Source organism: Parus major, chromosome 15, assembly GCF_001522545.3.
Source record: "Parus major isolate Abel chromosome 15, Parus_major1.1, whole genome shotgun sequence".
Classification (NCBI taxonomy): Eukaryota; Metazoa; Chordata; class Aves; order Passeriformes; family Paridae; genus Parus; species Parus major.
The window spans coordinates 9,114,409-9,137,945 of record NC_031784.1 but is presented as its reverse complement, the minus strand read 5'-3'; the positions used below and the strand labels follow the sequence as shown (position 1 = coordinate 9,137,945).

The 23,537-nt window shown below is 46.1% G+C and overlaps 1 long non-coding RNA gene across 4 annotated transcripts in view; it reads right to left on the bottom strand.

Moving 5' to 3' along the window:
* The window catches only part of LOC107211445, a 35,246-nt gene that overhangs the window by 10,006 nt on the left and 1,703 nt on the right, over positions 1–23,537 (bottom strand). For 2 of the 4 annotated variants that reach the window (XR_004499576.1, XR_004499575.1), the window contains exons 2-7: positions 19,342–19,536; positions 17,270–17,434; positions 14,348–14,463; positions 13,053–13,161; positions 12,767–12,921; positions 7,802–7,977 (exon numbers count right to left, since the gene is read on the bottom strand). This is a non-coding gene — a long non-coding RNA (uncharacterized LOC107211445). The remainder of the gene's footprint in view (positions 1–7,801; positions 7,978–12,766; positions 12,922–13,052; positions 13,162–14,347; positions 14,464–17,269; positions 17,435–19,341; positions 19,537–23,537) is intronic. The other 2 variants (XR_001524185.2, XR_004499577.1) reach the window with 2 other exon arrangements.

Genomic DNA, 23,537 nt, shown 5'->3' with positions numbered 1-23,537 from the left:
AAGTCTGTAACACCACAAAGCAGACACAAAATTTGTTCTGAGAGGAGCCAGGGCAGGAATCTAGCAGCTCCACAAGATCTTACAGGATTTTAAGGACACAGGACTTAGAAGTGTATTGGACAGAAGGCATATATTACATACCCACACCCACATATTACACATCCACTACAATCCTGCCATGAACATCACTGAAGCCATATACTGCCACCCATAGATTCAGACCTGACAAATGGCCTTTCATCCTTCCAGGGAATTTGAGCTTGAAAACCCACACATCTTTGCTTGAAATAGGGAGCAGCAGCCAGTCCGTTTGCCTTACAGTGACGCTCGTAACCTTGGTGCAGGCAGTGATTTGCCAGGCAGGCTGGATGTGCCCAGATGCTGTCCTGTGGAACTGCCCTCTGCAGCTTACATGCACTTTGATTGTGCACATCTAGGTCAGCATCCTGCATCCTGACAAACATCAGAGGAGAAGGCTTCTTTCTCCTTTCACCCTCGTCATCAGCTGAGCCGGTGATCAGCCCTGTTCTGCGGTCAGGGAATGCAGCACAAAGCAGTGACAGGACCTGGCTTGGGAGTCAAGCCCTTATCAACAAGCTCCAGGTCCTCCACACCACCAAGCAGATGACACCATAAGACTAAATTGTGAAGCTTCTGAGAAGATACACCTGGTGGAGGGCTGACAAAATCTGTAGGTATCACCAGATATATTTTCTCAATTCTACAGCACTGCCACTAGTAACAACCCAAAATTTAGAACAATCTCTCGTCTCCAACCAAGCTACCTATTCCAAAGAGAGCTACAAGGATGGTGAAGGGTCTAGAGGAATGGCAGAGGTCACTTGGGATGTTCAGCTGGAGGAGACTGAGGGCAGAGCTCACTAGGGGCTGCAGCTCCGATCTCTGCTCCCTGTGAGCAGGGACAGGAGCCAGGGAAAGGCTGGGGCTGTGCCAGGGAGGTTGAGCTTGGATATCAGGAAAGGTTCTTCCCCAGAGGGTGCTGGCACTGCCCAGGCTCCCCAGGGAATGGCCCCGAGGCTGCCAGAGCTCCAGGAGAGTTTGGACAGCGCTGCCAGGGATGCCCAGGGTGGGATTGCTGGGGTGTCTGTGCAGGAACAGGGGCTGGAGCCCATGATCCCTGTGGGACCCTTCCCACTCAGGATATTCCATGATCCTATTCCTTGCTCATGCACCAGCCAGAACAAGCACACAGAATCTGGGATCCTCCCCTTGGAGCCCTGCAGGGTGGGGTAGGAATCTCCCAGAGCCACCTTTCGTGCTGGATTTCATCAAGGGAGCTGGATACGAGCAGAGGGACAAACATGGAGTTATAGACACAAAACCAACAGAACATTTTACCATCCAGAAAAAGGGGTTCTGTCACTGTGATTGAATAGTTTCTGTTCCTGCTTCTGATGTCTCCTGTCAGAAGAGGCAGATGAGAACAGACCACGTGGCAGGAACAACTTCACTAAAATCACCCTGGTAACAAGCAACCAGACAGCTCCGTATCCAACACATCCACAAAGGGAAAAAAAGCCTCCAAGAGTCACAGAACAGTTGCTGTTCTTCTAGGACTGAATCTGGGTCTTTGTCCAAAAATAGTTGCCATCCAACCATCAGCATTTTTAATATTTGGTTTTGTTGCCTCTCCCTAAATTACTCTCACAAAATCTTTCATTTTAAAAGCATTTTGATTCTTTTTTTCCATCTCCTCTAAATGATTTTCCTGTTTTTGAGGACTTCAAGACAATTTTGTTCTAAAACACCTTTTGGTGAGTTACAGAGGAAGATGAAACTTTTGCTTTTTAAAGGAACAAGATTAATAATCTTTTTTTAGCTACTGTTTCATTACATCTTGTTAGAAAACTGAACACTTTTCTTTCTTTTTAAAGAGAAAAAAGTAAACATGTAAACAGTAAAATGTGCCCAACCAACAGCTTCTCTTTGCTGGTCCTTGACATTTGGCTTCACCACAGCTGCTGCCACACAAAGCCAGGCTGCAGCTATCAGGCCATATAAATGGTAAAGCTTTATTTTTAGAGGGATAGAACAATTGAAAGGAAAACAAAATCCCACACCCAACCTTTTTCCTAATTAAAGGACTGGCTCTAGAGAAGGACCAGAGCTGGACACTGGAGTCCAGCCATAGCATGTCACTAACACACCCCACATGTGCTCTGTGTATGGGAGTGACCAGGGCTGATGTTTGCAGCCCAAAACTCCTGCAGAAGCTGGTCAGTGTCCACCAAGCAGCAACAAGTCACCACACAAAATGGGCTTCCATCCCCTGCATTGTCGAGAAGGGTCAGCTCCAGCCTCCCCTGGAAACCCCAAAATAGAATGCTTGTTGGGGATACCAGGACCTGATCTTAATCTGTGACTCCAAAGCAGCACAGGGGAAGAGGTGATAGATTTTACCATGAGTTTGTCTTTCCTGATCCCCAGTCATTGTGTGCTGGTGAATGAAATCCATCACCAAATGAAAAAGGCCATTTCCTCCAAACATAAATCCTGGAATTACTGGTGGGGAAGGGAGTTCAGTACAAGTGCTGTAACACTGTGCCACGCACGTAATTCAGCTGGGGTAATTCACAGCTTCCCAACCTTTGGAAAGCCTGACTCACAGAGATTTGTGAAGGACCTGAAGCTTTAGCCCCCTCCTCCTCCCCTCTGGTACAACTTCCTACACCAACCCTCTGGGACATTAAATCTTCCAGTTGCCATTTTCTCCTAGGCAGGGAGGATATGAATTTCATAACTCCTCAGATGAGCTGCCATCAAAAGCCATGAAATACGACAGGAAACCAAGAGCATGGCCTGGCGAGCGCTCTGTGCACAGCCACGAGAACCCAGGACTGGACAAGCCATTAAGAGCAGCACAGGGCCATGGGGTGGCTGAGGGAGAGCACTGACTCTTGAGCAGCTCAGAGGGATGAAAACAGTGCCAGAGCCTGGGCTGAGGCTGGTCATGCACAGGAAAACCTGTGCTTAGCAAGGAGTCACTCTTTACATGTCTGACTCCGGGGCTTGTGGAGGGACTGGGCTGCCAGAAGGGCTGAAGGAGGAAACCAAACCCTGAATTCAGGCACGTAACAACTACAGGAATAAACCCCTACCTGTTTCTTATTGGAGCTTGTCCCTCTCTGCTAGAGCCATGGTGAGGGGAGACCTGGTGATGGCATGAGGTGACACAACCCAGCTGCAGAATTATGGATTTTTATACCAATATGTAACTTTTAAACTTGAATTCTCCATATGAGCTGCTAAGAAAAAATCCAAAGGTGGCCTCAGGCCAGCCAGACAGAAGAACACTGAGGGACTAAGTTGAAATACAGCTCCTGGACCAATAAGCAGAGGTAGGTGAGCCCAGGTGAGGCTGGTTAGGGAAATCAGACCCTGTGGGCACACCCAGACCCTGCCAATTTGTACTTAATACCTGCTAATAGAAAACACCTGAATATCATCAGTGACCTTTCAGCTAGAGAAATTTCTTCATTTTTGTGAGGGGATTTAACTCTTGGAAAACTGGAGTAAAAGGAATGGATCACCTCAGAAGCCACATCAGCTGTTGTCTTCCCAAAGCCCAGGCTCCTGATCAACCCCCCCTGCTGCCCAGGTGTTTAAACCTGGTAATGAGGCTGAGTTTAAATCTCATGAGCTCTATGAACTGGCACAGCTGCAGAGGATGTGACATAACTGTGCCCCTGAAATAACCTGACAGTTTGTCCTTAAAGTCAAAATGTCCTTTGATACCTTTGCAGAGGCAAAATGGACCCAAACTGGGGCTGGAAAAAGCACCTGACAAACGGCACTTGTGTGGAACCCTGCCAGAGGGGAGCCAAGCCCTGAGGACAAGGAGCAGGGATTCATGTTCCTCACAAGGTGACAGCTCTCCAAACCCATCCCCAAGCCCCAGCCTGGCTAGGACACCAAGGCCTATCTGAGCTGCAGCCTCTGCTTTTGCACCTGCTCTTTGCTTTTCTCAGCTCTCAAGTTCAGGAGATGAGTTAAACACATAAATAAAAGAAATGGCCCTTTTACAATAAGCTTTGTCTTTTCTCCTTTCCCTTTATCATACAATCACAGAATGGTTGGGTTGGAAGGGACCTTAAAAGACCACCTAGTTCCAGCCTCCTGCTCCCTGCAGGCAGCTCCTTGGCACTTTGTGCTTTTGCTTGCTTTCTCTTCCAAGATCCCAGCAGCATCTCCCCCACCCTGCTGTGGCAGCATTTCTGCCCCACAGGAGATAATAAATACATCCAGGCTGTCAAAGCCCCGTTGTTTTGGCTGGGAGGAGGTGGTGTCCCCCTGCTGGGTGAGATGACTTCCCACCAGGATGGATGGCTCTCCCCTCACTGACAGCTCTCCAACAGGGAGCAATCGCTGTCCAGCTGGGAAGAGCAGGCAGCAAACGTGGCTAAGTGGCACTTAGGACTGATGAGAGCAGGGAGGGGGGACAGGAGCTCAGCCCTGCTCACACCAGCTCTGCTGCCAGGGACACAGCCAGGATCCTCTTGCTGGGCCTGCCTGGGATTCCCCAAGCAGGGAGTGGCAGTGAGAAATAGGAATTTAATATTCCTGCTCAAGTCTCAGGGCAAGTGTCAGCCTTAATCCTGCCCAGGCCTGACACCTGGAACCAGCAGCTCCCAGTGCCTAATATATTAGTGACTGGGAAATTCAGGAAGACATGAAGGTGGACAGGGAAGAACGTCTCCCTTCGCCCTTGGGAACACATGTTTTCCATAGGCTCTTCACACTCCCCAGGCAGAAAATGTCCTGGGCAAAAACTGATCCTGAGCTGCATACTTGGCATAGATTTTTGGGACAAGAGATAGCAGGGAAGTGCCATTCACTTGGGAAATGGACTTCACATGGAAGAAAAAAGCATAAAGAAAAGGGTTGGCCTGTTTGCATTTCCCAAATCAGTCCCTGAGACAGCCAGGTAAGGTAAGGAGCAGCCACCTCACCTGCAGGTCATCACCTCACCCCAGGAACCTGCCATGGCGCTGCTGTGGGTTTGGGTTATGCCAGCTGAATTACCTTTGGACTCTTGGCTTTTTGAATTAAATCCACAGAAAAGAGTAAAATGAGTATTGAGCTGCTGTGATGAGACCGAGTGGGATCACAATGAGTCATCTGGAGTTTCTCCACCTCTAGACCGGCCTCTTCAAAGACACTTAAGGGAATCAATTGCCCATATCCCACTCAAACCCTCTCTGTATGTGGTTTGTGAAGCTTTAAGCCCCTTTCCCACTCCCACAACCTCCATCCCTCACCTCTGAAGTCTCTCTAGTCCATTATTCTGGAGGCTGGTTCGTGAACAATGTGTTCACTTTCCGTACTGCCTAATGAAGATGTTCCTGGCCCTGAGCATTAGATCTACTGCACACTTAATGGAAAAAAATAGCTCTTCTTACCATTGGTGGGTCAGATGAGTTTCTTGGCAGTGAGGGTGGTACAGTTATGTGGACAATCAAACAAGCCAGTGATTATTGACAATGCATTTTTGAGGAAATCATTGCTGTTTAAACTCTAATCACAACAATACCTCATTTAAAAGCATAAAAGCTTTCACTCAGCAGACCTACCTTTTTCTTTTTAATAGCTAGACAATTAAATAAATCTCCTGACACTTAACCATCATTTACCCAACAGTCAGAAAATGGGTTCAATACCTTTGCATTAGTTAGATGATGATATTAGAGCAAAAACTGAACAAGTACAAGCAGGTGAAGGAAGATCTGGGAGGAGTGTGTGCTGCACTCAAGTATAACAGAGTTACCTTCTGCAGGGAAGAACAGGATTTTTTGGTTTTCCCTTATTCAGACACCGAGATCCTTCTTAGCTTTAATGTGTTGCATAGATTCTAGTGTTCTTAGGGGAAAAAAAACAAACAGTTGTTCCCTCTTTAAAAGGCTGGAAACAAATACAGGACAATGCCACTCTAAAATTCTGTGTCTGGATCAGGAATTGAGTGTGTGATGAATTGTTCAAAAAGTAACCTTTCTACACATAACCCTCAGTGAGTCTTTATTTTGTCAGCATTTCCATAAAACCGGTACCTGGAAACTTTAGAGTAAATGTGGATTAAAGCTCAACAGGCAAAATAATCTGGGTTCTCATTAATTTTTGCAAGCATTTTAGGAAAGGCTGCATGATCTTACAACAGAGCCCCTAAATTAGCACTGAAACAACTGGGATTGACCCTGCGCTTGTCTGAGCATCAGCCCCTGGCAGATCACAGACCTTTTATTACCCCTGATCCCAGTGGTGCTCTTAATTCCCAGCTCTAGCACTTCTACCTCATTAGGTTCCTCAAGTGAAGAGCACGCCCTACTGATGCCATTATTCAGAAGCTGATGCTAAATAACTCCTAAATTTATTGCCTTCTGCCTGCTGTCAGCTGCCAGTAGCTGTAATGGGAGTGTCCTTCTCCTTTTCAGAAAGCAACAGCCATGATAGAAAATTCAATTCTTCCAAGCAGTGTTGGAGTTTGAGATGTATTATTACATATTCATTACCCTATGCTGAATTTCATGGGCTGCTTTATGATGTGCATTGCAGAAATAAAATATAAAATGGAAAGGAAGGCCATTGATCCAGACCCTAAATAACTGACAGCTACATAAACAGTTAATTGTTTCCTGATCTCTGCTTAGTCAATTTTTAAAGAGATCCCACAGATAAATTTTATAGAGATGGATCCTTTTTTTTACCTCCCTCACACACCTCCTTTTGGCTGAAAAATATGGCTCCACAAAGGTGTTTATGATGGGGTGGAAAGAGTTAAGGCCTCCTCTTCCACTCCTCCCTCTTGATAGTTTTAATTGGCTGTTTGATGACCTGAGCACCTCTGTGATGGGCATCAAACAGGCCCTGCAGGAGGGAGGGGAGCTTCCAGACCAGGGTCACCCTGCTTGGCACAGGGCCATCAGTCAATGGCCTCAGGATGGATCCAGTGTGGGCCAAGAGCCCTGATGGACACAGAATAACTCCCCTGCCATAACCCCAGCAGCTTCAGAGGGGTCACTGGCCCCAGGGCCGGCAAACTTCAAACCGGGAAAAGGCAACTGTGAGCAAACAGCAAAACCCCCAAAGCCAACACAGAGGAACCGTCCTGGTGAACCCCCAAACGCAAGGTGAGGGGGGTGAGAGAGCCAGCAAGGAGGAGGAACCCTGAAGGGACAAAGTAGCACAGGTCTCTACCAGTCCTGGGCATCCCTCAGGGAACAGAGGCACCACCACGATGGGACGCCACAGTGATAAAAACGTGCTTTCCACAACAAAGTGAATTAGGGCACAGATCTAAGGGAACAGCAACCACAGTTCCTTTCTGACATGTGTGGGGGCTATCATGGGGCTTTAAGAACATCTGTGCTATTGAAAGAGCAGAAAGCATGGAAGAGCAGCTAAAAGAAGAAAGAAAAGTGGAAATATCTTTTTCTGGTGAGAATACTGGCTTACATTGGCCTCAATAGCTAAAAAAATTACTGCTTCATATGCTCCCTGGTGTGAGAGCTGCACTAGCAGTGGCTTGTTTCTCTTGGACAGACACTCCAAACACCTCAAGCTACTTGAGATCCTCTGCTCCTCAACTGGGCATAACAGAGGGGTGATCATCCAGGTAACTGCCAGCTCGAAGGTGTCAGTCACTTCAGAGGCAAAATTTTCTGAAGCAACAGCTCCTGAATCATATGAGCACATCCCAGCAGTGGGAGCACTTCCTGAAGTCAAGTCCCTGTTTCCCTGTTGCTCTGGAGACCAGGCAGGAGCTTCCTAAAGTCCCCAGGCCACTTACCCCGGGGGCTGTGTGCTGGTTTCACACCCTCTGGCCTTGCCCCTGCCCTGGGCTGCACCTCCTCGTGTCGCTGCTCACGTCTCGGGGCTCAGAGGCTGCTCTGCTGCAAATATTTGCACACTCTGGGGGAGGAACACAGTGCATGGCCCCCAGGGGCAGGCGGCTCCCTATTTATCCTGGGATGGCAAACGACACAGAGAGCAAAAAAGAGAAAAAGGCAGATAAGATAAAAGTGTGTTACCAGGTCTAACAACACAAAATCAACAAAAATTATCTGCAAAGACCAACAAATGTAGCAGCAAGGGATCCTGATGGAGGGCATTGGATCACCCAGAGGACTGGTGAGACAGAGCTGTTTGGCTCTTGGAATGTCCAATATCAAATCATGGGCAATCTCTGTCAGTGACTCAAGACATTTTACATAAAAAGATGTTTTTGTGGTCTTTGTCCTGCCCACACCATGAACCTGTCACTGCAACCAGCACCTTCATAATACAGAACTGAACCAAAGACTTTCCCAAACGTTCTAATTCCAGAACAAGCCCCAGGCTGATGTGTGCCTGAAGAGTGGCATGAAACACTGCAGCAACTAATTCCCAGTATGTCATGGGACTGGATATTTCTCCCAGAAGATAGATTCACCCAGCTGGGAAGCTTTTCTCAGTCATTTAAGAATATCTACATTTGCTGAAGTTTTAATTAATGTGTGTGGTTAATTTATAAAGACAAACTGCATAATGATGAATCCAGAAAGGGGAAATAGAAAGGAGGTACTGGGAGAACTACATGTGAAAACCATATGGAAGGGTGTTCCACCAGGTTGGAACCAGATGGAAGAAAACATTGTCCCTGGACACTGTACAGAGTCCTACTGATAACAGATGATAAATCATTCACTGAGTGTAAGCAGGAGGGTGAACATCACCACAGACCGAGCTGTGCAGGGACAACAGGACCACGAGCTGGGGGACATTAGATAAAAGGACAGCATGAAAAACTCAGATGTCACCCCCTCATGTTGATCTAATCGGCACCATTATCAGCAGGGACAGCCCAAAGAGCTGCAGAAAGGAACAAAAGCAGAGCAGCAGGGGAGGAATGCTCTGAGGGAAACCACAACACAGCCGAGTCAGCAGTAAAGAGAAGCTGAACAGGGATATGAGAGAGTTGTCTGGATGTTCACCCCTACAAAGAAGATATGATAGTCCTGTCTCTGAGCTCTAACTTTTCTGTGTGAGCTCTGACAAGTCATTTAAGGTCACCTGAAGTCAAAGAGCACCCTCCCATTCACTCCAAAGCACTGCTGCCTTCTCCACACTGCAGTTCCCAGGGAGCCAAAACCCTTCCACACTCCTGTTCAACTCGAGAGTTCTTTGTGACATCTCTCTCCTCAGGAAGGACAGCTGCTCTTGACACAAGAGGACTCCAGGTCAACTGGGCCAGAAGACAGGACAGCACAAAACACGGAAGTGGCACTCAGAAGTAGGTTAGACAGAAAGTGGCTGTGCTAAGTGATCAGTTATTTATTCACAGCCACCAGTATCAAAAAGCATGGCTGCCCACAGGAGTCCTGCTCGAGATAACCATGGAGCTGCAGATTTCAGACAGACAAACAGTGAAAGCTTTCCACCCAGCTGAACTCCCCAATGCTCTTTATGGCCCCAGAGGTCATTCCCAATCACGACTCCTCTGCTCTTGCCAGTCTCTTTGTTTCTTTGGTCACAGGGAATTTTCCTATGGGGAGGAGGGAAGCCTAATAATAAACATTACTACTTCATTCCCCCATGTGCGCAATTATCTGTGTAAGCACCAAGTGACTGCCTGCCTTAAGAAAGGCCTGAAATCTCTCTTGCAAGTACAGTGAAACGTTTTTTAGTGGTGAAGCCTCTGTAACAGACCCCAGAGCAGGACGGGTCACTGTGCACAGAGACACACAGAGACAAGGAAGCTGACCAAAACACACACATGCAGGACCACCAAGGATGACCCTAAATTAGACCACCCAGTCACTCTGTTGGCCCTGTTTTGAGGAGCCAGGATCTCCGAGTATAAAACAGTGTCCGCACGCGGGTTCCTTGGCCTGCGTTTTAGACCATTGCATATCTCCAGTGACTTCCTGCCACTGACCCTCACAATAAATCATTCTAGCCAGCCTCCCTCCCTCCTGGCAACATCCTGTTCCTTCCTCAAAAATCCTCCCACTCACAATTCCAAGGTTTGATATCAATCTTAAATAAATGCCTCTCTGGACTGGGCTGCATTCCCTGAGCCACCTTATCTCCTGCCTCTCCAGGATGCTGCAGTTCAACAAACACATGCAGAAGCCCCTTAGGCCTTGCTAATTTTACTTCCATCCTTGTGTTCTCTTTCCTTTCCCTGTATTTTCTCACAGGGAAGGGATCTTCAAGAGAATGTACACTGCAGTACAGCCATGTGCTGTGACTTCTGAGAGGGAAAAGTGACAGCCCAGAAAAGAGACAGCACTGCAATTTTCTGGATGAAATATGGTGAGAAGAGAGTCCATGGCAGAGGCTTTTCTCCATTGTCTCCCTTGCTCTGGCTTCCCTCAATTCCCAGTTTAGGTGAAGAAAAACTCTGTAAATACATCTCATCAGAGTCCCATCTTCAACATCCAACAGGCAGGGACCAGCTGCCTCCATCTGAACTTTCTAATTTCCATCCAAAGCCCAGCTTGAATGAGGCTGAAAGCACCACCCTTCCCTCCCCAGATCACCACTGCAGGGCCTACAGCAGGCCAGCCAGCCCAAGGTGTCCCAGTCCTGTATGTCAGCTGAACAATTGAACAGAGCAGGATGAATCCAGGCCTGACACCAGTTATGTGTCTGGAAGACAACAGAATAATGTGCAGTCAAAAGGAACCACACTGGCCCCCTTGATCCATCAATGTCAGTGAAAACTGGTTCAGGTTGGATTTAATTTAATTTTCACTCAGGAAATCTTTCCCCATATATTTAATTATTTTGTCAATTCTGTAACCTTTTCTGTCACTGCTTTTACCCCCCACCCTCAAAATCTTGCGCCTGGCAGGCAGGCTAGACTCCTTCCAAAGAATGGTTTCACAAACATCAGTGAGATTTGCCTGCCTGAATGTCACACTTACAAGGTGGTACTGGTGCTTACCTGCTTGCCTACTCTGCATCTTATCTTCCTCTGCTCTACCCTCATCTTTCCTTGTCTTTAAGGGCACCAAAATGCCCCGATCATCTAATCCAACTTCCCAGAGACCATTTCAATGAGGACCTGTTTCTGGCTGAAGAAGAATTCCTTGGGTGTCCCCAGACTCACATCTCTTTTTTAAAAATGTAAGTGTAACTAATTCATTAGCAATTCACTTGATAGCGAGCCAAGGATCATCTTTGAGAAAAGCAGCAGCGACCTAGCACATTTCCAAGTCAGAAGGAAAAGCTGGAGGAGAAGCAAAGAAAACAGGCTCTAGTCAGAAAAACCAAAGTGGGGTGAATAAGTTGGCATGGCAGGCTCCTAAAATGCCCTCAGAGTTTCTAAAGTAATCTTATTCCAGCACATGAATCCCAGAGATGCTCTCTCTCTCCTTATCATCCCACTCATTCAACCATGGCACTGACATATGTACTTAGCAGCAGTTATCAGCAGTGGCACAGAAATAAATGGCAGGTATCAAAGAATCAAGGTCATCAACTCGTCATGAATATTTCAGAGAAAAAGCAACATGAAAAGCTCCAGTGTCCCAGGCTCTCAGATTTCCAGCAGAAGGAATAAAACACAAACCACACACACACACACACGGGGGCCGCTGGCTCGGCCATCACATGCACGGAGCTCATTTCAAGGCAGTACCACATATGTTACAAGACAATCTGTCACATTTTAAAAATATATAAATATATATTAGATATCTCCTCTGTATAATGTGCAAACTCTAAGCAGCTGGCAAGAGGGCAGTGGTGATTTAATGCAAGAAAACTGTGCTTTGCTGAAGGGGCTGGGGACTGAGGAGCTCGGGCTGTAACAAGAAGCCTCTTTGACAAAGGCGCAGAGTGGCATCTTTTCACACAATTATATGTGGGTCACATTAACCTCTGCTGGGCAGGATTCCCCTGAGCTGCCTCTGTCTGTGTCACTGGGAAGAAATCTGAGATTCTTCTCTCCATCTCTTGCTTTTTCTCACAGCATTGGGCATTGCTGGTAAAGGATGGAGAGGGAAATGGGGTTCCCACTGAGCTCCAGAGCAAGCTCCACACTTCAGGGCCCAGCAGTCCCACTAATGAGATATGTTAATCAAGGGAGAGACCTGAGATTTCCAGCTGTGTCACTGCACTATAATAGATATACACATTACTATTTATAACCCAAGAAACTCTGCTAAGCTACCCTTTCCACTTGTATGCCACATACTGATGGGAACTATTTCAATTTTGCTCTGTGGATGTGGATTGAAGGCAGACACATTTTTTCACAGGCTTTGGAGGTTCCAATTTTCTCCTGTCAAGTACAACTCAAATTCGTAAAGGAAAATTTTATCAAAACCATCATAATCTATTAAACAAAACAAATATTTCTTTAACCAAATCATTTGGGTATTCCACTGTTCTGGGTTGGCTTATTTTTTTCAGTCTTTGCAGAGAATTTATTTATCAGGCAACTCTGTTTCTGGGAGTGGGGTGACTAATTTCCAATAAGAATAATTTCCCACTTTCTAGTGCCACAAAAGTCTGTTTTTTACAGAATTCTTTTTGTTTTCCAAGCACCTCACCATATTCTTCTCTGGGCTCAGCTGGTTTGATGTAGTCTATAGCAAATGAACTTTATGTCCCATGGCAAACTGGATTTAAAGGACAAGATCTTCTAAATTTGAGAAAGTCACCGTGGAAACCCAGCTTTCCTTTATATTAAAACTGGTTCTTTCTCAATGAACTCCTTCTGGAAATAAAGGAAACATTCCTTGCAGTGACAACTGATACTTACACTGTCATTCAACTCCAATCCTTGTGCTCCTTCACACATTCCCAGTCCCAGTGGGCTGCAGGGTTTTGAACTTGCAGGACACAGTAGCTGGGAAGCCTCTGAAGATGGCTGGAAACTGGGATAAGGACACAAATGGGAAATGCCTGGCAGGACACCTAAAAACAAAGATTAAACCCGACAATTTGAAAGGTATTTGAACATTTTTCACATGCTGAGATGAGCTGCAGATTGTGGGCTTGTATTAAAGTACACTGGGGCATTCCCAGCACCAGTAATTGCTGCTCACCTTTCACCCTCCGCTGCTCATTTCCTCTCCATGCCAAAGTGCTCTTTCCACTCGCTTGTGCCAGGAAAACTCACTGTGACCAGGCACTGAACCAGACAGAGGAACTTTCCTGCTTTAAACAAACAAACAAACAAAAAAACAAACACATGAAACCTTTTTTTTCCCCCTTTCCAAGCCGGATGGCTCCTCCCACCTGGTTCCCAACCACAGGAGTGGCTGTGCCAGCAGGGCAGCAGGAACAAGAGGCTGAGAGACAACAGGGTCTTAAACCAATGTTACCACCAAGCAATTTGTAATATCAAACCACAGGCTAAATCTCAACTAAAAGCTTTTTGGGTTCAGAGTGAACACCTCTATTAAGATGAATTAAGCAATTCACAGCGTTCAGAGCTGCACTCTAAAATGGAGTTTAAATCTTTATTTTCAACACTCACCCCTGTGAGTGAAAATGGCTTGAAAGAAACCAGCTCAGAAAAGCATTAATTCCAGGTTTCTGCAGAAGAGGGTTTGTGCATATTTATTCTGGTTAATACAAAAGCCTCTCTGCACTGCAGTCACTGCCACAGGGACTCCAGTACACTGCAGAGACCCCAGAACTACCTTAAAACTCACCAGTGCAAGTCCTGATAACCATCTAGTCTCAACAGCACAGGCTCAGCATGGGCTAATTTGTCCTGACAAGATTATTTGCAAATTAGGTGAGGAGGTCAGACAGCTGCCATATAATGACATAAAAATGTAGTAAACAATGGCTCCGAGTTTATGCCCTACCTATTTTTTATGTGTTTTTCACTTCACATGCCCCCACAGCACCAGCTTTCACCCCACCTTAGGCCTGGTTTTAGCCAGGATGTGTTTAAATCCCTTGGCCAGGCTGGATTGCAGGTGTGTGCTCACCTGGGCTGGGTGTCTTTCAGCTGGGAGGTGTGAAATAGATCCTCAGCTGGGAAGGCTCCAGTATGCTGAGGCAGAAACTGGATCAATGGATTTAATCACGTGTAAAACCAAGGAGGATGAGAGCATGTCTTGCCTTGAAGTAACAAAATAAGTGGTTTCTAGTGGTTTACACATGAGGATCTGTGCTAGATGTAAGATCCTGCCCCATCTGTAGGGCTAAACATCAGAAGATGTTACTGTGAGAACAATTTTGGAACCCAATCAGAACATCCTGCTCCATTAACTCTGCACAGGATCTGTCCGTGTGTTGTCATGCGGAGGCAGGAGCTGCCTGTCAGGGGAATGAGCAGAGGATGAGGGATTTCCCACGCACAAGGATCCAAACCCCATGGACTCACATGAACCCGTTCCAGATGTCCCAAATGTTTGTAGTGACACGTGGCACGAGCATGCCCAGATGACAGAAGGGGCTGGAGGAAGGCTCACACTTGTCTCTCATTCTTGGTTTCATAGTCTGTTTGGAAAGCACAGTGCTGGAGTTTATCCCCTGCTCGGTATTTTTGGGAACTGCTAACACAAGGAGGATTGCCTGGCTTGGGCCATTGTGTGCCCCATGGGAAACAAGAAAAGGGTGGATCCCCTAAATCCTATTTGGATATAAGAATGGGCAGGCCCCACAGGTCAGTGTGTGCACACAGGGCTCAAGGGCAGCCTGGACACACCCTGTGTCACCTTCCAAAACTCTCTCAAGATGCAAAGTCCTTAGAACAAACATCAGAAATGCCATTGGACCAAAAATCGATGCAGCTCAATACTGATCTCTACCAAAAGCCACTGTGTGAAGGAGAATACAACACTGAGGTCTTCCCAGCACTGATCTTCCCCTGCTCTACCTGGCTTCTATTACAGTAATTTGCTTAATGAGTTCCTCCATCAGGTGGCCAGCACAGCCATCCATGGAGCCACCCTCCAGCTGCACTCCTAAATGTACCTTCAGTGTATTTACGCCTTTGGCCACTGGATCCTCTGGCAGTGCCTTCTTCAATCTGCTCAGTCACAACTTATTTCCTTTTACCTCTTTCAGACTCATCACCTGAAGAGTTCTGCCTGCTCTCTTGTAAGAGCTGTTCAGGAAACTTTTCAGTGCAATTTCATTGGGAAAGATCAATTAAGTTAAACTGAAAATTCTTACAAAAAAACTTTATTCTTAGCTTAAAAAATAATTTTTTTTTAGTTTTAAAAAAAAAAAGTATGTTCTCAGGACCTGCATGGTGTTTCTTCTGCCTCTTCACTCTATTCCTAGTTTTTAGGGCTACCTGAGTATCAGGTACCTGGAGTTTCACCCTATATTCAAGTATTTAACCAGGTGCACAAAACTGAATATTCCTGTGTCTAATTCTGAGCCAGGTAGATGGATGCAGCACAGATCCCTTCACCTGATCCAGTATCATCAGAAAACCTTTAAAGTCAGCAATAAGAAATTCCTAAGGCATGATTCAGTTTATCCTGAAGTGAATCATGAATCACTAAACTGGAACATGGATGAGTGAATCACGTAAACATCTCCAGTGTAAACCAAACTCACTTAAAAGGAATCACGCCTTCTGTCTTTGCTGAGATTCCTTGTGACCACAAGGGAACATCCCACACTCCCATTTGTTCCTTGTCATTTTGGGAGCTTTAAAGGAGTGAATACTCTCCTCTCATTATCCTTAGTTTTGATGTCACTGTCTTTGACTTTCTTTTTCCTTTCCCTTTTGAACGGCCTTGTTTTCCACCAACCCCATCAGCTCACAAAGCTTTCACCCAGCAGTCCTGAAAGCAGTCCTCTTGTTCCAGAAGGAAAGTCTTCTAATACTGTTTTTTCCTGTCCAAAAACCCTTTGTGAAGCCCCCCAGAGATGTTCTCAGATGGCTGCAATTAATTAGACTGAAATGACTAGTGTGTTGTCTGCACACAACAAAACTTTCAGGTTCCCCCAAAATTAATTCAGCTTTTTGGCATGAGCATGACCTTCCAGCACTAAAACATAATGATCCACACAAATAAGAAATTAAATCAAATCTGCAAAAAAACAAATTCCCCAACTTCAGGAACAAGCCTTTCTTACAATGTTGTCATATGAACAATTTTTGTTTTGGGAGTTTCAAAAGGATATGGGGAAAATAGGGTTGTAGGATCCTGGGGCTCTCCCTGGGAACACCCCACGGCCTTCCCCCATCTCATGTGTCTCATCTGAACCCCAAACTCATTGGCCTGGCCATGGGGCAGGCAGAGGCCATTTAGGACAAAATTATTTGTAACCCTTAGAGAAATTCCAAAAGTTTTTTAGATAAAGGGATGAATTGGCTTTTGTCTGAGTAAATCTGATGTATAAAGCATAGCCCCCTCAGCAGGTGACATAACCCAGATGCCACAGTGACTTGACACTGACTTTACAGCACTCTAGAGAAAGGAAGCAACTTCCCCTTGATCAGGCAACACCCAGGACCTCTCCTGCATCACTGAACACTCCAAAACGCCCCATCCCGCCTACTCCCCCCAGACAAAATGAAATGTTGTCCCCTGTGCACCATTCATCAAAGCCAGGCCCCCTAATTAATGGCACCATTTGTTCAGGAGATTTCAACAGGTACTGAAATCCAAAGCATCAAAGCATGGACAGTCTCATCCCAGTCTGGCAGATATAAATATGCCAGGGAAACTTTGTGTCACTCAGGAATCACTGTCCCTCTGAAAGGGGTTTTAAGGCCTTTTAAGCACTGAGGTCCTGTAAACCAGGCCCTCAGCCCAAGCATGGATGATCCTAAGAGAGCTCTCTTACTTGAAGGGACCATGAGTTTGGTCTTTTTCACCAAAATTTTGGGTTGGAATTGTCTTCAAAAAAATGGGAACAGCCACAATTAATACCAATACCAAAGCTCCCAACATTTTACACAGCTTATTCCGTAGTTCTGTGAAATCAGGAGCAGTGATGTCCTGCTGCCTTCTCCTTTGGCAGCACTTCCCAGCAGGCAGCAGAAACCAGGGAGTGGGTGTTGTGAAGAGGCTGCTGCCCACCTCAGAGATTCAGTCCAGACCTTACAAGGCCAGAAACACAGGACCTACAGAAACCTTTTCTCCCATCACTGCCCCTAGAATGGCTCAGCCCAGCACAAGATCTCAGCCTCCTTCTTAAAACTCATCAGTTCCCCTGCAACAATTTTTTTGGGCCTGTGGTTTTTCAGTGGAATTTAAAGAACAAAAACCTTGGATCATTACATCATGGCTCCAGTAATGTCTAGGAACATTTTACATTTGATAAAATCTCCCCAGATTACCTTCTGAAAGCCTTGTGGCACGGCTGGGAACACAGGAATGATGTAAGAAACCACTGAATAACTCCGAGATCAGCTCCTCACATCCATAGCAGAGAAACTTGGGTGAGGCATCACTCCTCCTTCGAGGGAACATGGCAATTAGCTGAAGTCAAGGAGCTGCTGTGCCTGTGGACAGACAGGAAAAATGGCCAGGAGTCAACACATGCTTAGCCTCACTTGGCAGGAATTCTGGGCCCAGGGTTGCCCAAGTGCCCACTCCCTGCCCCTCCTTAGCCATTCCTCCCTGTCACAGTTTCCTCTGGGTATATTTTCTCACCTCCTGCTCGTGTGGTTTGGAGTCTCTCTGGGGAAAGGAGGTGAAGGGTGTGGATTTGTACAGTGTGAGCCTCTGTTCTCAGTCCTGGTTCTTTAAAAACAGGAGAATCTTCCTAAAAGTGGGGACTGACACCTGGAGCTTGGCTATAGGGGTGCTAGAGGGGATGGGCAGAGAGTATCCTTTCCAAATGTTCACAGATCTCACTTCTGTTAAAAGTGAATACAGTATGATGTAATAATAATAATAATACCAACAATAATTATAACAACACTGGCAAAACACAGGGAGATTAAAACTGCCAAGACACGCAGGGAGAACCCGAGGTGAACTTTTCCAAGAAACCATGAGTTTGAAGGAAATCTGTTTCATTCTCCCTTCAGGAGACAAACACTTAATTCTGCAAACTCCTACTAACTGGCTAAGCCCTGTGCTTTGCTGGAGCTCTGTACTCTGCCTCTCAGAGACACCATGTGGACCTCAAATCTTCATGCAAAGCCATGTAAGCACAACTTGTGTATTTAACAATGCAAGGATGGGCACAAGGCAGCCTAAAATCCTGACCTCAGGTGACTTCTCTCATGTCACTCCAGTCAAAGACAAACTGAGACACAAGAACCAAGAATTCTGATTCCCAGACTGTACTTATAAGCACTAGTTCATGCTGCTTCTCATCAGAGCAATGTCACCATGAGACTTTTATTCAGCTGAGAAAACAGAAGTGACAGCAGCTCTTGGTTGGGGTTGGCCCCTGAGCTTCCCTTGTCACACCATAATTAGCTGCACTGCTTTAGTGCAATTGGGGTGTTTCACTCACAAGTGTGTTTGGGTGATTAATTCAAACATTAAGTCTCAAAAGCAGAGAATAAAACTGTGCTAAGAATTAGATGTTTAACTTAACTAGGTGGCTCGTCCCTTTTATTTGCTTTCTGCTACAGACTTAACAAAAGTCTGTTTGCCTGGAACACCCAAAGGAGTTAGAGCTTCTCTTGTAAGCACAAGAGTCAAGGAGAGTACCAGCCCCAAAGAGCTGAGTGCCCAAACCAGGCAACAGGTAAGAAACAAAATCAATACTAGCACGAGGTCCTTCTCCTTATAAACCAGGAAAATCCCTCCACAGGGAGATGACATGACCTGCCTGGGATCATTTCAGCTGGAACAGAGCTCCCAGCCTGGGTAATGGCTCAACCAGAAGACCCCTCTGGCCTCATGAACAGGAGGTCTGAACCTGAGTAGCCTGGCAAAGGAGGTATTACATGGTTCATATAGCCATGAAGGTTTCTGGATACCCCGAGGCTTTGTCCCCTCCATGCCCTGGCACAGGACCTTTGTCAAACAGCTGAAGAGAAACACCCCAGTCTGGTGCTGTTCCCAGTGGTCCATCTGCAAGCTTAGGCACGGATTTCCTGGTCGGTGCCTTCCTTTAGAACTGGAATCCAATTTACAAAGCCTTTAATTTTAAACTTTCTCATCACTGACTTAATAAAAGTAAATGACAGGTAATGGTCCCAGAAGCCAGGACCTATTAGATCTTTCTCAACACTAATAAGGGCTGATCAGACGCTTGTGCGTTCCTTTTGCAGCTCACGGAAACCCAGCTCCCCAAGGATCTGCAGCCGGGGGAGAAACAGGAAACCAACCCTCTCACAGGCAAGGGAAAAAGGGAGAGAAAAGAGGGGGGGGAAATAAAAAGAAATAAACCCATGTGAATGTGAACACTTAAGCTGGAAATGGGCAGGAGGATGAGCGCAGGCGTTACCTGCGGAGTTCATCTGGGGCCCACGTGCTCGCTCCATTTCCCCAGCAGGGCACTGGGGGCTCTGCGAGGCGCTACAGGCGTCGTGGCTGCACCGAGCCATGGAGCAAACCGGCTCTGATTTCTGCCCAAAGGCATCAGTGTCAGACCGGTTGGGATGTCAGCTCGGCACAATGTCAAGGCAGCAGTCACGGTGTGCTGTCACAAAGAGAAATAGATATCATTTCAAACACACAGCTCCGGAGAGAGGAGGGAGAGGCAGGAAAGAGAATCCCATCATGCACTTTTATGGGGGAAGAGAGGGACGGGAGGCTTAACTCTGCTTTGGCCACACAAGAGGAGGCACAAGTAGAGGATGCTCCAGGTCTTCCAGGCAATGCATCACCAGGCTGGGAGGGCAGATGGGTACTCCAGAAAGGACCCGATTCTCCTCTCTTCTACTTATTTTGGTCAGGAAAAAAGCATCTGGAATCAGTCTCCCAAGACTAACTCCTCATTGGAGGAATTCCTTGGCCAGCACAAAGCTTAAGTCTTCACCTCTTAGCACAAAAGGGAATGACAGTCTGGTGATCCACAGGATTCTGGTGGTTTTCCATCCTCCTTGGGTTACACTTCCAGACTTTAGTGATAAAAGAGACTAAACCCATTCCTACCCCAATGGTGTCAGTAAAAGCCAGGCCTTACAGTCTTCAGATTCCAGGTCTAAAGCAATCCTGGCTCCACACACTGCATGACACCCTCTCCCAGGGAAGGGTGCTTGTTACACCCCTCTTTTCCCCTCTACAGAAACCAGCAAGGTGACTTAGGCATTATTCGGAGATGTTCTACCTCATCTACCTCATACCCAGCTGACAGAAGGCAACTGTGGCACAGTCATGACTGGAAAACTCAGCATCAGACCCTCCTTGCTCACTAAAAAACTGTGCTGGGAAGCTCCTCGCTCGTTCTTTTTCTGTTTGTCAATATTGTCTGGCTTTTGCTTTTGTTTCACTGCTGTTCAGAATGGAATTGCCTCTGCCATGACTTCTCCTTCCCAGACCTCACTTCCTCCACACCAATTTCCTGTCCTTCCATAGTCTCAAAGGCATTTGCCAGCCATTGCACCCAGATGGAGGGAAAAAGAGAGAGTTGGAGGGGAGAGAGTCTTCACCTTAGTTTTCCTGGTTTGAACAGATACAATTTCATGAGATACCTGCCAAGAGTTCTGCCCACAGCAGTGACAGTACCACTACATTCCCAGTATGTTCATATAGGTTTAAGTAATCATATTTCCATATTTTCAAAGCAAGAAGCACTTTTCAAGTAACACCTTCCAGTGTTACAAAAATGCCATCCTTGAGCATACATATTTTAATGAAAGGGAAGGGGATGGAGTTAATTTCTGAGAGGAACATGACATTTCCCAGGACTGATCCTTGTTCCCTGTAGGTCACTCACTTTCTGCCCACTTTGCACAGAGGGAACAGCACCAAGGAATCTCAGGGCATCTTTGTGGAAGGCTGGGAGACAACACAGCAAGATTATCTCTTACCCCACCCCTGATGTCTGTGTACCTCTGTGATTTTTGATACACCAAGTCTGAATCACAGAAAACCCTGGAGCCCGTTGCAATATAATTAATGTGATAGGAAATCTTCTACTGGAACACAGCCAGGATTCTCATCACACTCAAGCCTCACTCAGTAACCACTGGACTTTCCATTCCCCCCTCAGCCACCCACCTTATTTATCTTTGCTTCCCAATTCCTCTGAAGCACTTTTAAACCCTATTGACATGATTGTTAGCTGTAGTAGCACACAGGCTTTAGGAAGGACTCTGTCTGGAGCAAATTCCTTGCCTGTTGGCTCATCTCTAGCCTAAATCTAGGCTCTCTTATCCCTGCACATGACACTTGCTCACATAGCCTTGAAACCTCACACTTCCCTACTCCCTTCAGACATTTTTACACTAAAAGCAAGTTCTCCTTCCTCAGCCCTGTCCTTTGCTTCCCAAGTCTGGCTTTCCAAACAAAATTCTTTCAGCTTTTCTGAATAGGGAGATATCTCCCAAGACTTTTCTTTATCTTGGTTACTCTCTACCCTGTGCTCTGGATCTCTCTGATATTAGGGTGCACATACTGTGTATTACAGCTGTAGAAAGAAGTGGGATTTATACATATACACAGGCCTGGATCCTCTCCCAACATCTGCTCCTAGTCTGGACCAAGAGAATGAGAGATGTTACAGGGTTTGAAACTTGCGTAAGAAAGATCTCATGAAGAATTGCAATAGCACAGTCCTAACCCTTGGGAGATGGGTATGGACAGCCTCTTGGAATGTGGTGTAACCTCTACAGGGATATTTCATCTTGCAGTTGAGCTTTTTCACCTCACCTCTTACTTCAGCAAACAGCAAATAGCATTTGTATTGCTTCTTACTACATCACAGTGCTGGACAGATGAAAATATCTGTGGCTGTAACAGATTTGTAAAGACACTTGTGCCACATCCATACAACAACCTGAGAGCAGAGTGAAGAAGAGAAGTTGATGTCTTGGTGTTTAGGGTAACACATCTGTTTATCTGAGTATTTCCTTACTCTTTTAGGAAAAAGTCAACTACTGCTTCTGTTTATTTCTATCTCCTGCCCACCAATTTGTTACACCAGGCTGTCACCCCAAGCAGAGTGTTGGTTCAGTTCATTAAAAATCTGTGTCTAACAATGCCTTGTTGCCAGCTTTGGTTTAACCTGGCTCTACCCCAGCTAACTTTCACTAATTGTACTTCCCTGTCCCCAGATTTTAATGATTTCTATTCCTTACAAGAACACAAACCTAACTGAATTTTCTCACTCTCCATGTAAGGCCCATTACTTAGATAAACCCAAAGGACTGTTGGACTTTGTATCCCTGGCTGGGGCAGATCATATTTTAGGCCAGAACAAAGCACAAGGTAAATTCCTGAAGTTTGTTAGAATAGTTGTTTTGCCAGGATAAGATAAAAATACAAGGTCCATAAAAAGACTGCAAGTTTCACAACCAGACCCTAAAAATTCCTTAGACCTCAGTACCCACAGGAATCCTGAATATCAGCCCTCATGCAACTCAGGAAGGGTGCCCAAAAGTCAGGGTTACTCTAAACCTGTAAGTGAAGAGTTTGAATAACTGTCTAATGCTGTTGGAGCTTTATCTGTGCTTGGCATCCCTAGATATGCCTTTTTGTCCATGGTTTTGTCCTCATGGGATTTCAGTGCTTCAGGCACTCTACCAGGATTTCACCTCATTGGAGCAGTTTCTGTGGTTGGTCCTGTATGAAGAGTCCAAGCAAAACCCTCACAAATAGTAAATCTGAGATGTCTGAGATGCACTGGGGTTCCTGGGTGGGAAAAGAGAAGTTCTCACCTCCAATAAGCTTATGCAGGATCAAGTCCAAGGACAGCAGGACCTGGTTCATAAATATCACTTAGCCATTTCTCAGGCTGGGTATCATTTCAGGCTGGTATCATATTTCAGGCTCATTTGTCATCAAAAATACAGGTCAAAAAAGGTGTTTCTGTCTCAAATGGAGAAGAGGTGAGTTGCTGTCTTGATCCTGCCATCACCTCTTTTTTAGACTGACAGCAAATTGTTCCACTGCCAGGCTTCAGCTCCCCAGCTGTAACAGGGACACAACAGGTACCAGCCTCTCTCTCCTCCCCTGCTCCTCTCCACAATCACTGTGCTGAAAATTCAAGCATTTCTCAGACCAAACCAGCTCAGACTCAGTGCAATGACTTCAGCTGAGCTCTTACAGGAGTGGCAAATCATAAATAGTAACAGGGGAGCTGTTTGTCCCAACAAATTGAAAACAAAAGATGGGATGTTGTAATTTGGATGAATATATTCCAACTCTCAGCCTCCGTGACAGGACTTTGAGAGAGCTGTGCAGCACATGCACAGCACAGCTGGGTTTGGGGATGGGAAGCATGGCCCTGGGAAGAGCAGCTTTGCAGTGAATATTAGCAGCAGAATCTCCCTGGTTGTTACAAGCTGTGAGCTCCTCTTAGGCTATTATTTAATTAGGGAATAGTACATCTCTTAGCAAGACCCCTTCCTGTTCCCCTCCTGCAACTTTCCTTCTTGAGCTTCCAGGACTCTTTAATCAGGCAAAGCTTTCAAGGGAGCAGAAGCATGGCCAGATGGCCCAGCCAAACTGAACTTGCCAAAGTAGAAAATTTGGGAT